Below are 16862 nucleotides of genomic sequence, written 5' to 3'. Positions count from 1 at the left end.
AATCACCACCAAAACAGTCTGAGATAGGAAAAATAATTATTCAGGTAAGATGCAGAGAGTATCAATTTGAAAATTTTTCTTTTAAAATAGATCAAATGTAACAGCAAAATAAAACTCACAGAGGAGCTGAGTATGATAGCTGAATTTTTTAAAAGATTTTCATTTCTACAATGTCGATATTATAGTTTACATATTATGGAACTAGAAATACACTGAAGGCACTGCAGTTTTCAACATGAAAACCCTTAAAATTTGTATGGTATTTGCCTGGTACATATATTATAGGTATGGGGAAGAGAGATTGTTTAATTAGAAAAAGATGACTGGTTGAGGTAGAAGTTTTTCTGTAAGTTGTATTTTCCCAAACATCAGCTTATATATTCATCCTACATTCCACCCAGTCTCTTTTTTTTCCCTCCAAATATTATAGAAATGTTGCTCACAATCAAATTCATGTATTGGTTTCCTACTATGTTCTGAATATATGCAAGATTATAAAACATTGTTTATCTCATATTTTATCTTATTTAGTTTTTCTCAATAATACTCTGGTTTGGATTCTTATTCTTGCGTAATATGGGAGTCCACAACTTTCCTGATTTCTAGAGTCACCCCTTCTATAATACTCAGCCAAGAGTACTATGAAATTTCAACTAGATGCATTGCAGAAGTACAGTCTTATACATCATTCTTTACTAATAATTGGATATTGCTAGGTTAGAATGGGAGGGTGGTGAGAGTTCCACGTGTCTTTGTTATCGTGTATGACCTGTTGCTCCCAAATTCTTCTCAGGGTTTCCAAACTAGTATCTTCTGGTCATCTTATCATGATGTTTCTGTGCTACTTCAGGCCACATCCAGTGTATACCTTCTGCCAAACAGTAACAAAGTTGACACTATTCATTCTCATGAGAATGAGGGTTAACCTCCTATCCCTTTAGCACTTTCTGCAAATAGAGAGCTTTGCTTAAGCATTTGATTTATTATGATGAAAATTGGGATACAGGATTTCATAATCTCAGTGTTTCCTGGATTTTTCCCCATCCTAAACCTTCTCTTAGTTGCACATGTGGGATCTGGACATGCCTCCTGTAATTATCCTTTTTCTCTGAACTCTACCTACCTAATTCATTTAAGCTGACAGTGTGTTCTTGCAGTTCTCATCATCACAGTTGTCTTCTGGGTATTCTTCTTCTAATTTATCTCATTTCTAATCCATTTCATAAAACAGACAGATGATTGATCGAAAACAGCACTTATCCTCATAGTTCTATATCTTGCCATATTGCCTATAAGAATTTTTTCCCCTGATCTGTTATATACGTGATAATTGAGTCCTACCACACTTATTCAAAAGCAGTGTTCCTTGAGCACATACCAAGAAACTCAAAGCTAAGTTCTTTCCTCTCATAGCCCCCATTGTCATTATGTCAACTTCTGTGAATGGAGTGGTCTTCCTTGTTTGCCTATACACCCATGTTCTATTCATCTCTCAAGGCCAAGTTCAGCTCCAGGTCCCATTTTCTCCTGAAATTCTTCATTGCTTTAAATATTGTGGTATGATTCCCCACCTCCCTGAACTCTTTATTTTCAGGATCACAAAGTTTAGCGCTTTAACTTTTACTGTCTTGTGTTCTAAGCTTCTTGTATGCATGCATATTTTCTACTTAGCAATTTTGCAAGCTTGTTAAATGAGGTAGGAATGCCCTCTTGTGCCATTTATACAGCATACCTTACATATTGCTCTGTTTAGTAGTTCCTCAAGAAATATTTTCAATTGACTAACTTATTTAGGATCTCACGTGTACTCACTATACTATAAAGCTCAAACCTAACACTTAATTTCTATATTGTTTGCTTCTATCCAGTTATGAGTTTTAGTAGGAATAAAATGACTCGAACATGGAGGATGGTTGATATATAATTCTGAATTTATTTCAGGTAATATTGATACAGTCTAGAAAACTGTGTTTTTAGAGTACAATTCAGTGAAAAGAAAATAAATGTAAAATTCAAACTAGAATAGTATTGAAATGTAAATGATAATATGCAACTATTACAAAGTAAAAGAAATTGAAATATATTCTATTCATTATCATATAATTCTCAAGCTTAAAAAATAATATTTATCCTGGAACTAAATGCCAGCAATAAAAATTCACTTCCATATGAAGAGCTAATACAGTCCACGTTGAAGTTGAAAATATTTACAGAAAGCCTTATGGCAGCATTTTTCCACTTACATAAAATAATGTGTTTAATGCTTATGATTCACTGAATTTTGTATCTGTGTGTGCAATTGCAGCAATCTTTTCCAATTCATAAATTTTCTGCACCTGGAGTTTGGACCTTTTAAGAGGTCAAAGTAATAACACATGCACAATTATGTACAGTTGAAGGGAATTAATATTTTTAAGGATTCGCTGTGTATCAGTTGCTTTGCTAGGTGCTTTTTTTAATGTATGTAGTCTCAGTTCTACCTTCCAATCATACTCTGAGGCATGCATTTTGTTCAGCATTTCAGAGCTGAGGAGACTAAGGGTCAGAGAGGTTAGTTAGTTCATCTACAATCACTTAGTCGTGATGCTGAGATTTCAGTCTATTTCTAGGATGCCGAAGACGTCACTGAGATGTCTTCCCGAAGAAAATTTACCCCAGTATGCTTTTAATAATATCCAGTTCTACATATATTGGAGTAGCACCCCTGGCTTGCAGTCCTTAAGAAAAGTGATACATAAGTGGTTAACATGAGATTTAGTCTTTTGTACTTTATAGTTACTTGAGAAGATGAAAAGCCTGCTTACTTTAAATCCAAGGGTGGGAAAATTGTCACAGTCTATGCCCAAGTTGTACATTTGCATGTATGTATTATATAATATATATCTATCTTTTTTATCATATCTATATCTATCATATATATATATTTATATTTATACACATACGTACATATTCATGTCATTAATAACCAAAACAGAATCTACTTAGTGAAAATCCACATAACCCTTCTGTAGTTAGACTATGGTGATTAATGGATGTTTCATTCACTCATTCATGTTCTCAGTTTTTTAATGCAAATTTTATGTAGGTTTGGCCATCCTGATTTTTTAAATAGTATTACAGACAACCTGCAGATTACATTCACGTGCTTAGTATTAGTCTTGGAATTTCTTTCAAATGATATAAATTATTCAACTGAGTATTGCATTTTCTAAGAATTGAGTGCAGTCTCTAATATAGAGGGTTTAAAAATATTTTTTGGACATATACCAAAATATCCATATGTTTTACAGTATTCCCTCATCAAGAATTAAATGTTTGGTGTTAAAATACTATGTGTTTTCTAAGGGTCTTAAGTTGTATTTAAAAACTGAAGGGATCAAACCACACACATATGCCTACCTCATAGTTTTGAATTAGGAAACATACATAAATATTTTATTATTCTCCATTTATAGTTATTATAAAATATTGGCTATATTCCCCTGTTGTACAATATATCCTTATAGCTTATTTAATACCTAATAGTTTGTACCTCTTAATCTCCTACCCCTATATTGCCCCTCCCCCTACCCTCTCCCCACTGGTGACTACTGGTTTGCTCTCTGTATCTGTGAGTCTGCTTCTTTTTTGTTATATTTACTAGTTCGCTATATATTTTAGATTCCACATATAAATGATATCATTCAGTATTTGTCTTCCTCTGATTTATTCCACTCAGCATAATACCTGTCAAGTCCATCCATGTTGCTTCAAATGGCAAAAGTTCATTCATTTTTATGGCTGAGTAGTATTCCATTGTCAATGTATACCACAGCTTCTTTATCCATTCATCTGTTGATGGAAACTTAGGTTGCTTCCATATCTTCGCAATTATAAATAAAGCTGCTGTGAAAATTGGGGTGCATGTATCTTTTTGAATTAGTGTCCTTTTTTTTTTTTTTTTTAATATATACCCAGGAGTGGAATTGCTGGGTCATATGAGAGTTCTATTTTTAGTTTTTTGAGAAGCCTCCATAGTGTTTTCTACAGTGTTTATACCAATTTACATTCCTACCATCAGTGTATGAGGGTTTCCTTTTCTACATCCTTGCTTACATTTGTTAAATGTGTTCTGTTTGCTGACAGCCATTCCAACAGCTGTGAGGTGATATCTCATTATGGTTTCGATTTACATTCCCCTGATGACTAGCAATGTTGAGCATCTTTTCACATGCCTCTTAGCAATCTGCGTTTCCTCTTTGGAAAAATGTCTGTTTGGTTCTTGTACCCATTTTTTAATTGGGTTGTTTGTGTATATCAACTATACTTCAATGAAAAAGTAAAAATTAAATAAATACTTTGTCAATTTTATGAAAATATACAGGTATTAAAATTATCTTCAATGTTAGCTTGCTATTGTGATGAAAATTGTCATGATGTGAACATAAATTATATGTTCAGGGACCAAAGAAAGGAATATCATACTCTCATCAATTCATTTATTCATCTCTCACATCTTATTGAGTAACTTATTTGTGCAAACAATCTGATAGAGTTTAGGTAGTATAAAAATGATGTGATTGAGTTCAAGGACTGTCATTTTATGAGTTCTGTGTAATCGTGGTGCTTTTATTTATTTTTAAAATTGGTGTCAACTGAAGTTCTCAATGTTTGTTTTAGGCCTTTCATTTTTTCCCTTCACCTTGGTAGGATGCCAGGTTATTGGACAGTATGAGAGGCATCATTAGTGCCCATCAGTATTTGGGTTTCCTTTCATTCTTGAGTAACAGGGAGATGATATTTTCCCTCTACCTTACGGTGAGGTGGGGCCATGTGATTATTTCTGGCCAATGAAAACTGGAAGAGAAGTGTATCACTTTGGGGCAGAGGAGGTGAAAAGACCCTGTGTACTTTCTAGTCTCTCTCTGCCTCTACAGAAGAGACATCAGTTTGAGATAACAGAGCCACAGTAGTAAATCATCCTGGTTCTCTGAGTCACCTGATGGAAGAAACCTGCTGTGGCAGGACTCCTAGTTCCAGAGCCAATGTATAAGAACAAGAAGTAAATTATTTGTTTTAAGCCACTGAGTTCTTGTTTTTCATTTTGTTTCTGTTTTTTGGTTTTGGTTTGTTACAGCAGCCTAAAACCTGCTCAAACTAATCAAATGGTTCTTGTGAAAATGGGCATCGTAGTATTTATGTAATTTTGAAATCTGGAGTCATGTTTCCAAAGGTATATTTTGGCACTATTATTTTTGACTTTAAAATAGTTTTCTCCTGTCACCAAATAATCTGAGGTACTACTTACGTGGTTGTCATAGCAGGTAACAAAGCCTCCCAAAATAAAAGCCTTGGGAAAATCTGTACTAAAATATTTAATAAAAATCAGCTATTACTCACTTACCAAATATCTTTAGAATCAAACAACATGAAGAGGGGAAAAGATACAAGACGAATATCTAAATTTAAAATGGTATACTTTCCAATTGAAAAATGAACAGTATTCTTGTAATAATGCTTTTAGTTCTTTAATCTTAACTGTCCTTAGGTAAGATCCATATTAAGGACCATAAAATAATCATTTCCTTTTTCCTAAGTTAAAAAGAGTCTCCATGTCATAGATGATTTTATTTTGGTAGGGTATTCAGAGTAATCTTTGTTCAATTTTTTACTCTTTGAATTGACCTGAAGCAACACCCCCTCCTATGCCTATTTTGTTTTGTTTTGTCTTATACAGTGGAAGCTTCCATGTGCTAGCTCAGTTTAACTTTTTTTTTGTCAGTTTAACTTTTTAAGAGGTGTAATAATTTAAATGCCACTAACATGCCAACTAGCATCATTTCTACAACAACTAATTAATTAAACATAACCTCCTTTCTTCACACACAGGAGTGGAGATCAAAAATAATTATATACAATTACCTGGAACTAAAAGGATTTAAGTCCACTACCATGGAAGGGAGCACAACAAATTACACCTCATCATATTTCATGTCAATAATAAAAGTCTCCCAAAAAATGGTTGCGGGACATTAAAATCTACCTCTATAATGTTGATTCAACTTCTAAGAATCAGAGTCATTACATCTGGAATTCAGTTTGACTTGAGTGGCACATCCCTTCAACAAATTCCATTAATTTTGTATCTCCTCATTCCTCTCACCTAATTTCACCTTCAGGATTGGAGTTCAAAAAAACTTCTCAAGGCAGCACATTCCATTTTGGGAGAATTAGTTATTAAACATACCTCCTTAGCACTGAGCAAAAATTATGTCATATTAGTAGTTTGCTTCTCAGGATGGCATAGGGCTTGCACATTTGCTAATAACAATCCTTAGTTGGATTCTACTAGTGTCAGTAACTAGACTGTATGCAGAAGTGTCTTTTTAGTGGAAAGGTACATTATCTACTTTTTTATTTAAGTCACTCTCATCTAACATATATTAATAAATGCTTTCCTGAAAATAATTTAAATAGGGATTCTAGTAAATCCACTGAAATTATCTATCTTAGTACTAATATTCAATATTTTGAAAGAACCTTTTGTGGTTAATTAAGCATGGCATCCCCTGCTTGATTTCTTGCCTGCTGTCCTAAGTCAAGCAGTACTTCTGCAGGTGTTTGTAAAAAGTAGGAACACCACCCAAGTAGTTTTTTATGGATTTTTAAAACTCCCTGTTTATTGTTCCATTTGTTGTTGTATGTTACTTCCTCTGTCTTGGGTACTCAGAATACCAGACTTACTGTCCAACAAGTATCGAGTGATATCAGGAAAACTCTACAATTGGCAGCTGATGCCCCTCCCCTTCTCTTCCCTCTCCCTGTGTTTTTCAGAGGGATTCTTAGACAATCATTCCCACTTTGTCCCAGCCTGAAGATCACTCCTGCAATACAAACTGTAGTATCAAAAAAAGATAAATGCCTTAGAAAGTTGCCACAAACATGCTGAGGCGTATGAAAATGTCTTTCCGTATATTATTTCTATTTTCTAGTCATGCTGAATTGGTTTACAATTTTTTGCTAGTGGGATGTATATGGTAGAAGTTGTCTTACACAATTTCAGAAATAAGGGAGGAACAGGAAATGTGAAAAGGTAATAAAATGATTGAGGTTGAAGAAAGGCAATATCTTATGGTATGTTTAAGTTTCCTAAAAAATTAAGCATAGACTTTTGTAAGTGATCTTATATACTTTTGTTTATCACCATTCTCAAATATTACTTTACTGTCAAATATGTTAACCTATTTTGTCATTGGCACAGAATATGTTGCTTTCTCTATATCTATTTCTAATTATGCTAAGTCCTCTCAAATGTTTATATTTTGTTTATTCATTTAAATCTTCTTTCTACCTAGTAATATAGTTCTATTAATAACATGTTGAAGGCAGTATCCCCAAAATGACCTCTAATTTTCAATTTTCAGGCATGTATGATGTCATACATATGCACTTGTATTTTTGACACGTCTTTATCTTTTTTTGCCATAACCATCAAAATTGCTTTGAATTTTTATGTGATCTTGTTTTATATACTTAGTTATTATGTAAAATTTTACAGTAGCCCCTGTAGACACTTAAAATGATTTCTATAAAGCATGCTTAAAGAAAATTATAGCATCTTGTTGTAGGTACTGAACAATGGTAAGCGGCAAGGTGGGTGGGCTTTAAGGGACTGGGACTATGCTAATAGGACTAAATATGGAGACTTGTATACTGTCCTGTTAATGGCTACCCAGCCCAGCCTCTATCCTAGTTTCTGAGATACCCTTCTATCCTGGATGTGTGTACCAGTTCCTAGATATTGAAAACACATAAAAGCTTGCTACGTGTCTGTGGCAATTGCATTTTTACCATATTGAGGTAGAGTGAGGACTTTTTTGATCTGAGATGGAATGGAGATAACCAAGGAGGTTTCTGAGAAAGATCATAATAGAAGATTAATTCTGAGATAATGTTTTCTTGGTATTTATGACACATCAGTGCTCTGTTAAATAGATGTGCAAGCAGTTCACAACCATAGCATAGGATTTATTTTCCTTACCAAAAATTTCACAAGTCAGTAAATCATGTTTCATACTTAGGTAGCTATGTAGTTGCTACATGACTCAACACTGGACAGGCTGGGTTCTGTCTCTGCTCTTGTCTGATTCTCCTAAAGTCATCTGCTTCTCTAAAATTGTCTCCTGCTAGAAAAGACTTAGAATAAAACTTCCAGTTATTTAAGTCCTGCAATTTGTCATTAATTTTCACAAAAGTATTTGCCACAGAAAAACTTCTCAAATATTTCCTCTTCTTGGAAAATAAAAAGAAAATGTGGACATTCTATCCTATCAACATGTATCTGAATAATTGCAAATACTTTCTATCCTGAAAAGGAAATCAAGAAACCTGGGTAAAGGGACTATGTTAAAACATAAGGGTATTACTATACTGGCAAGTCTCCCTCAGGAACATTCATGCATACCTTACTTCAGAAATAAGCAAAACCACTTTTTAAATTATACATCCAAAAGTCTTATTTAGTATTCACAACTCAAAATGTTATATAAGGTCGCATATTTTGTTTTCTGTGCCTTTGCTGATGACTTTTCATTCCACATTCCAATGCATTAAAATGGTTCAATACCATAATTCTTAACACTAATTAGATTAATGCACCCTTCTAATGAACACAGAAATGACCTGAGTGGCAAACTGAGGTTTTAGCAAGAACTCAGGGCACCCCAATGTCCATCTCTTTAAAAACTCTATTATGGAGAATTGAAACACATGGCATCATCATTCCAGAATCCTAAAATCAGACTTAAAAATACATTAGTGAAGTTGTACTTTTACCTTTTTCTTAGTAGTCTCACTTGCCTTTTATCAAAACATAGCCTTTTCCTATTTGCTTGCCAAGTCTAGAATATCAAGGTCAAATTCTGCTCTGATAGTGGAAAACAGAACAAGTTTCTAGTGGCTAAACATGTGTTTCCTGGAGAATAAAGACACAATTCAAGCCTTACTGTGGCATGGTTTTGTTCTGATTGATTCCTATTAAGAAGTAAGACTATTCTTTTCCTCGTTAGAAATAGTATAGTCCTTAATTCTCCCTTCTCCATTGGTCACATTTAGGAGTATCATTTTAGGGGATTTATTTTATGCTATTATTATTTTACAGTGTTTATTCTGACCATGTAGCATATACAATTTTTAAATTTAATAAATAGAATCTTAGATATATTCTTGGAGAATATTTTATAATCCTCTGTTGCAACTTCCCATCCACTTCTCCCTGCTGTTTTAATGTAGCAAATGAAGCCAGATTTCTCAATCGGGAATTATTTGTATGGGAGTAGGAGTCATGTATGGAGATGCTGTTAATTTTTCCAAATCACCTAATTCAAAACAATACATAGTCATTCTGTATATGCTTAGAACACTGCCTAGATTTTCTACGTTTGTCTTGATTTAAGGGTTTTGCCTTCATATCCTTAAGTAAATAAGACCTTAAACCACCAGGTGACTTATTCTTGCTTTGAAAAAATATGACTATGAAAATGATATTGTGCTCTAGGAGTGCCTTCATGATCCTTGAGCTCGAGCTGTAGGTCAGCTCTACTATGGACTTTCCTATGACGTTTGACAGACAAATTAAAGCCTCTATGTCTCAGTTTCCTCCTCTGTGAAATGAGTCTATGTGTAATTATTACCAAAATTATTTTCAACTCTAATGATCTATTTTGGATAAAAAGGCTCAATCCCACCCTGTCTTTTTATCTCGGTAAATAGAGATATTTACCATTACAAGATATTTACAGTTACAAGATGTCATCTTAAATTCTCACCAAAGCTCATGCAGACTTGAGAGTAGACATCCTGACAGCATGATGGTGTTTTTATCTTCACTGTTGATCTTTTTGTTTCATTTTTATGCTTGCAATGTCATTTTCTTTTATAAAGGAAAATATTTTGGTGTACTTTCTTTACAGAGTGCCAATGGAGAGCTCAAGTATTTCTTTTATACTTACATCTATTCTTTGACATACTAAAGGTGAATTTTATGTTTGTAAAACATATGCTATTATCTCTGAAGCTTCCATAATAGAAAAGAGCAGAATTCCTTGAACTGCTGATGGTTTAACACCAATGCTCAGTTCATCATAGTTATGTAAGGAAATTTTAAGGAGGGTATTTTCTGAGAAGTTAGGAATGATTAGAATTTTTACTCAAGATTGACTTAGAGAAAAATTGGATCTTTTGTTTCAAGTCTTTCACTGCCAGTTTTATAAAATTATTTTTTGAGTCTTACAAATATATACTTTTTACCATGAGAGTATTACAGCCAGAAGTATCAAATAGTTTTTATGTTCCAATATTCTTTTTATAAATGGAGTGTCTGATAATCGAAAGGGGGCGGTTACCACACAAAGTATAATTGCTTCCATCTACTGCACGGAAAACTGGCTCATTCTTCCCATCATTCCCTAAATTGTCCAAGGCTTTCAGGACTGAGTTATGGAATAAGTGCCACTGCTCCATATCCGTGGTAAACTTTCCCTTGGAATCACAAGGCACTTTTGCTTAAAATCTTTCTTTCCATTTCTGTCATTTTCAGAACTGAAGTTACAAGATTGTGGTTGAAATGGCCACCAAAATGATGTAAACAAAATGAGTGAGCTTAATGCATTCTTTCTTTGAAAGATAAACTCATTAAAAAGTTTATTAGTACTGGTTTGATTATGAAATTGTTTCATTTTATTCATGTCTCTGCTTAATATCTGTTTGGAGTAGGATTTTGAAAATATGTTCTTTTTCACGCTGAGGTGAAAGTGCTCATTGTTACAAATAAATACATTCTTATAGTAATGTGATGCATTCTATTCTTCATCTACATATCAAGTATCTGTAAGTTGAGAATTTTCATGGCTTTAATACATATTCCATCTTTTTTAGTTTTATCTGTAACAGGTGTTCGTTCTTTGTTTCTAGAAATGAACCAAAACAGTCTATCTCTTATTTCAGTTAGCATAGTGCTCTCGAGATCCATCCATGTTGTTGCAGATGGCAAGATTTCATTCTTTATTTATAGCTGAATAATATTCCACTATATATTTATATTTATTTATTTTTATATACTTATGCACACGCGCGCGCACACACACACACACACACACACACACCACATTTCTTTATCCCTTCATCCATTTGATGGATACTTAGGTTGTTTCCATGCCTTGGCTATTGTAAATAATGATGCAGTGGACATGGCGGTGCTGATGTCTTTTTGGATTAGCATTTTATTTTCTTAAGATACATACACAGAAGTGGAAATGCTGGATCATATGATAGTTTTATCTTTAACTTTTTTGCAATTTCCATACTGTTTTCCTTAGTGGCTGCACCAATTTACATTCCCACCAACAGTGAACCAGGGTTCCCTTTTCTCCACATCCTCACCAATACTTACTTTTATCTTTTTGATAATAGCCATTCTGATACGTATTGGGTGATACCTCATTGTGGTTTCGATTTGCATTTTCCTGATGGTAGTGATGTTGAACAATTTTTCATGTATCTGTTGGCTATTTGTATATTTTCTTTGGAAAACAAATGTCTATTCAGGTCCTCTGCCCATTTTTAATCAGATTGCTTTTTTGCTGTTGAGTTGTAAAAGTTCTTCATATATTTTGAACATTAACCCCTTGTCAGATATATGATTTGGAAAGACTTTCTCCCATTCCATAGGTTGCCTTTTCATTTTGTTGATGGTTTCTATTTCTGTGCCAAATCTTTTTAGATAGAGGTAGTCACTTGTTTTTTTTTGTTACCTTGGCTTTTGGGGTCAAATCCAAAAAACTCATTACCAAGACTGATGTCGTGAGGCTTACTGCCTGTTTTCCTTTAAGAATTTTATGGTTTCAGGGTTCAAGTCTTCAATCTGTTTTGAGTTAATTTTTGTGTGTGGTGTAAGATAATGGTCAAGTTTTATTCTTTTGTGTGTAGCTGTCCAGTTTTCCCAACACCGTTTATTCAAAATTCTGCCCTTTCTTCATTGTATATTGTTGGTTCCTTTGTCATAAGTTAATTGATCATATATGGATGGGTTTATTCTGGGCTCTTTATTCTGTTCCATTGATCTCTGTGTGTGTTTTTATGCCAAATATCATAGTGTTCAGATTACTATAGCTTTGTAATATAATTTGAAATCAGGGAACACAATGTCTCCAGCTTTGCTCTTCTTTCTAAAGATTGATTTGGGTACCCAGGGTCTTTAGTGGCTCCATACAAATTTTAGTTTATTTGTTCTATTTCTGTGAAAAATGCTATGGAATTTTGATAGGGATTGCATTGAGTCTGTATGTTGCTTTGGGTAGTACGGGAATTTTAACAATATTAATTCTTCCAATTCATGAGTACAGAATAATTTTCTATTTATTTGTATTGTCTTCATTTTCCTTCAACATTGTGTTATAGTTTTCAGTACACAGGTCTTTTACCTCTTTGGTTAAAGTTATTCCTAAGCATACTACTCTTTTTGATAAAATTACAAATGGGATTATTTTCTTAATCTCTTTCTGCTAGTTCATTATTAGTATATTAAAATGCAACAGATTTTTGTATATTAACTTTGTATCCTGCAGTTTTGCTAACAGGTTTGTGTGTGTGTATGTGTGTGTTTGGGTGGAGTCTTCAGGTTTTTCTATATATAGTTTCATGTCATCTGTAAATAGTGACAGTTTTCCCTCTTGCTTTCTAATTTGAATGCTTTTTCATTTTTCTTGCCTAATTGATCTGGCTAGGACTTCCAATACTATGTTGAATAAAAGTGGTGAGAGTAGGCATCCTTATCTTGTTGCTCATCTTAGAGGAACAGCTTTGTGCTTTTAATCATTGAGTATGATGTTACCTGTGGATTTGTTATATATGGTCTTTATTATTTGGGGTTCTGTGCTCCCTCTTATCAGTGCCTGGTCTGCCTTTTATATATGGCCTTTATTACATTGAGATATGTTCCCTCTACATCCACTTTGTTGAGATTTTTATCATGAATGGATGTTGAATTTTGTCTAATGCTTTTTCTGCATCGATTGAGGTGATCATATGATTTTTATCCTTCATTTTAATGTGGCGTATCACAATGAATAATCTGCATATGTTGAATCATCCTTGCATCCCTGGAATAAATCTCACTTGATCATGGTGTATGATCCTTTTAATGTATTGTTGAATTTGGTTTGCTAATATTTTGAGGATTTTTGAGCTTATTTTCATCAGGGACATTGGCTTGTAATATTTTATTTTATTTTCCTGTGGTCTCCTTGTCTGGTTTTGGTAGAAGGGTAATGTTGGTCTCATGTAATGAATTTGGAAAAGTTTCCTCCCCTTCAATTTTTTTGGAAGTGTTTCCTAAGTATGGATATGAATTTTTCATTAAATATTCAGTAGAGTTCACTAGTTAATAAGCCATCTGGTCCTGGACTTTTGTTGGTAAGTTTGTCATTCAATCGCCTAACTAGTAATCAGTCTGTTCAGATTTTCTATTTCTCTACAACTTCGTCTTTTGTAGGTTGTATGTTTCTAAAAATTTATCTGCTTATAGGTTGTCCAATTTGTTAATATATAATTGGTCATAGTAGTCTCTTATGATCCTTTGTATTTCTGTGGTATCAGTTGTGATATGTCCTCTTTCATTTCTGATTTTGAGCTTTCTCCTTTTTCTTTTTTTTTTTTTTAATCTTTATTGGAGTATAATTGCTTTACAACGGTGTGTTAGTAGCCTTCTCCTTTTTCAAAATGAGCCTAACTAAAGGTTCATCTATTTCTTTTACCTTTGCAAAGAACCAACTCTTTTATTGGTCTTTTCTGTTGTCTTTTTAGTCTTTATTTACTTTATTTCCACTCTGATCTTTGTTATGTACTTCCTTCTACTAATTTTGGTCTTCATTTGTTCTTCTTTTTCTAGTTGCTTGGGGTGTAAGGTTAGGTTGTTTATTTGAGCTTTTCGTTGTTTATGTAGGCATTTATCACTATGAAATTTGCTCTTGGAATTGTTTTGCTGCATCCCATAAATGCTAGCACATTGCCATTTCCATTTTCATTTGTCTCGAAGTATTTTTTTATTTCTCTTTTGATTTGTACTTAGACCCATTGGTTGTTCAGTAGCATGTTTAATCTACACATATTTGTGAATTTTCCAGTTTTCTTCCTGTAATTAATTTCTAGTCTGATAATATTATGGTCCAAAAAGATGCTTGATATGGTTTCAATCTTCTTAAATTTATTAAGGCTTGTTTGTAGTCTAACACATAATGTATTCTGGAAAATGTTCCATGTGCACTTGAGAAGAATGTGTATTCTGTTGCTTTGGTGTGAAATATTCTGTATATATACCTGTTAAGTTCATCTGGTCTAACATGTCATTTAAGGCCAATGTTTTCTTACTGATTTTCTGTCTACATGATCTATTCATTGATGAAAGTGGAGTATTAGAGTCCCTTACTATTATTGCATTGCTGTCCATGTATCCCTGTAAGTCTGTTAATATTTGCTTTAAGTCACTTGCCCATTTTTCAATAGGATTTTTAAAAATTCTTACCGAGTTGTACAAGCTCTTAAACATTAAAATATGTGTATTTTAAGAACATCAAGAGATTTTTGTCTTGTTTTTCAAGTTTATAATGTATTTTGCCACTCACAATTTTTTCTGTTGTTAAATTTACTAGTTGCTTCCTCTATCATTTCTGATTTTCATGCCATGTTTAGAAAGAATTTCCCCATTTCAAGATTCTATACTAACTCACTTTTCTTTTGCTATTTTAGTGTTCATTTCTACTTTGGATTAATCTTAATTTTGCTGTGAAGCATGACAAGGAAATATAGCTTCATTTTTGTGGCCAAGAACTAGCTAATGTCTCAATTCCATTACTGAGCAATTGGTATTTCACTCACTGATTTAAATTAGTGAAATGGTATTCTTATTGTCATCATATTTTTTTCCATTTTTATATTTATATGCCAGACTATGTTTCATGCCAATCATAAGAGCTCTCAAAATTGTCTCACATTTGCCCAGAATTGTATGATTATGGATAGAGGCCAAGTCAGTCCTTGCAACTTTCAGTTTGATTTTGAATTAATATTTAGTGTTGCAGTGATTTATCGAGCAGTTTATACTGTTGCTGTGCAAAAATGTATTAATCCAGTGATCGTTCTCTGAAAAATGGTTATAAGACAAAATATAATGTAACCCTATAGGAGTAAAAAAAATGCAACTTAATCTAAGCTTTAAACATAGGAAGCCCCAGTGAGGCAAATCAGTGTCCCTTATATCTATATACTAACTTGTATATAATAAATTTTTTGCTCAAATGGACAACCTGCTTTAAAGATACATTTGTCTCATTATACCTTTATATATTTGTTTAAGCTACTTCAGACACAACACTCTATTTTGAATATGAAATTTAGATAAGTAAGAAGCTTGCTGGTGGCTAGAAGTAGGGAGGATATTTACCTTCTTAGAAGTTTTTTTTGAGAGTTTCCTCCCAGCACTTATATCGTAGAGACACAACTATGGAAAAGAAAACCATGATTAATAAGGAAGAGTATGAAATTAAGCCTCACCAAAGCCCCACATTATAAAATTGAAACAAATGACCATAATTTTAGTGAAATCTGCCAACACCATATTGAAGATTTATTCTACCAATATTCTGTTCTTTGTTCCTTAATGTTCCTGTGCTGAAAAGAACACAAATGGGTGCTGGCCAGGTGACAGCTCTCACAGGCCCACTGTGGGCCTCCCCTGCTTCTGCTGGGTGCTGCTGTCCCTCTCACAGTTCTGCTTCTTCTCCTACAGTGGATCCTTGGTTTTAGAGCATTTTCAGTCTCTTGCTCAGTAAGTAAAGTATCTAAGACCAGCATAAGCATTCACAGTAGTTCCCAGGGCAGCAGGAAGTACTGAAATCCCTCTTTATCTGATGAAGTGTCCAACCAGTGGTTTGTGTAGCAGAATTCCTGAGGAGTGTGTAGAATGTAGGACCAGTTTATCCTGTGTGTCTCGGAAGCTTGCCATTAAAAAGAAATAATTAAAAGAAAAGAGTATGAATGAAATAGTTTATAGAGTATCTTCCTTGATCTAGACAAGTGGGTGATTTGGAATACTTTGCATTTATTTATTTATTTTTTAAGTGAGCCATCTTTTCATGGGCCAGCTCTATTTTAGTTCTTCTAATTCTTTAAGATGTCAGAGATTAATCTCTCTTGACCTTAAACTACCATTAATTTATAGTTTGAACCCTGTATTTTGCACTTGGCATAAGCTCATTGTTATTGTAAATTTTCCCTCATTGTTTATGATACCTTTCCACTCCATTCACTGTAAGTAACAAGGACAGAAGTATGGTACATATTTTTTGCTGTTCTTCATAGTGTGTAGCATGAGCTCTAGAGATGTAGGAGGACAAGTGACATTCTTGATGCTTCTTAGCATTCTTCCGTGGTTAGAACCATAATCTCCCCACCCCAGATGTCCTCAGTCTTTGATTCTGTCTTGTTTCAACAACATACAAGAAAAACTTATGCCTTTAAGCTTTGTTATTAAACAAAAAGTATTAAAAACTTTATGTCTGAGCTTATCTGGCAGAAATAAGATGCAAGGCCATGAGCATTTTATTTTTAAAGTAGCAAGTGTGGACATCAGTGCAGTGGATCATTTTCAAATGAAATAATCTTGCCCATTTATGGCTATTTTGTTTAAAAGTTTGTGTATGGGGCTTCCCTGGTGGCACAGTGGTTGAGAGTCCGCCTGCCGATGCAGGGGACGCGGGTTCGTGCCCCGGTACGGGAGGATCCCACATGCCGCGGAGCGGCTGGGCCCGTGAGCCATGGCCGCTGAGCCT

The sequence above is a fragment of the Lipotes vexillifer genome, unplaced genomic scaffold, assembly GCF_000442215.2.
Source record: "Lipotes vexillifer unplaced genomic scaffold, Lipotes_vexillifer_v1.1 scaffold45, whole genome shotgun sequence".
Classification (NCBI taxonomy): Eukaryota; Metazoa; Chordata; class Mammalia; order Artiodactyla; family Lipotidae; genus Lipotes; species Lipotes vexillifer.
The sequence above is the reverse complement of the archived record's forward strand: the minus strand, read 5'-3'. Positions refer to the sequence as shown.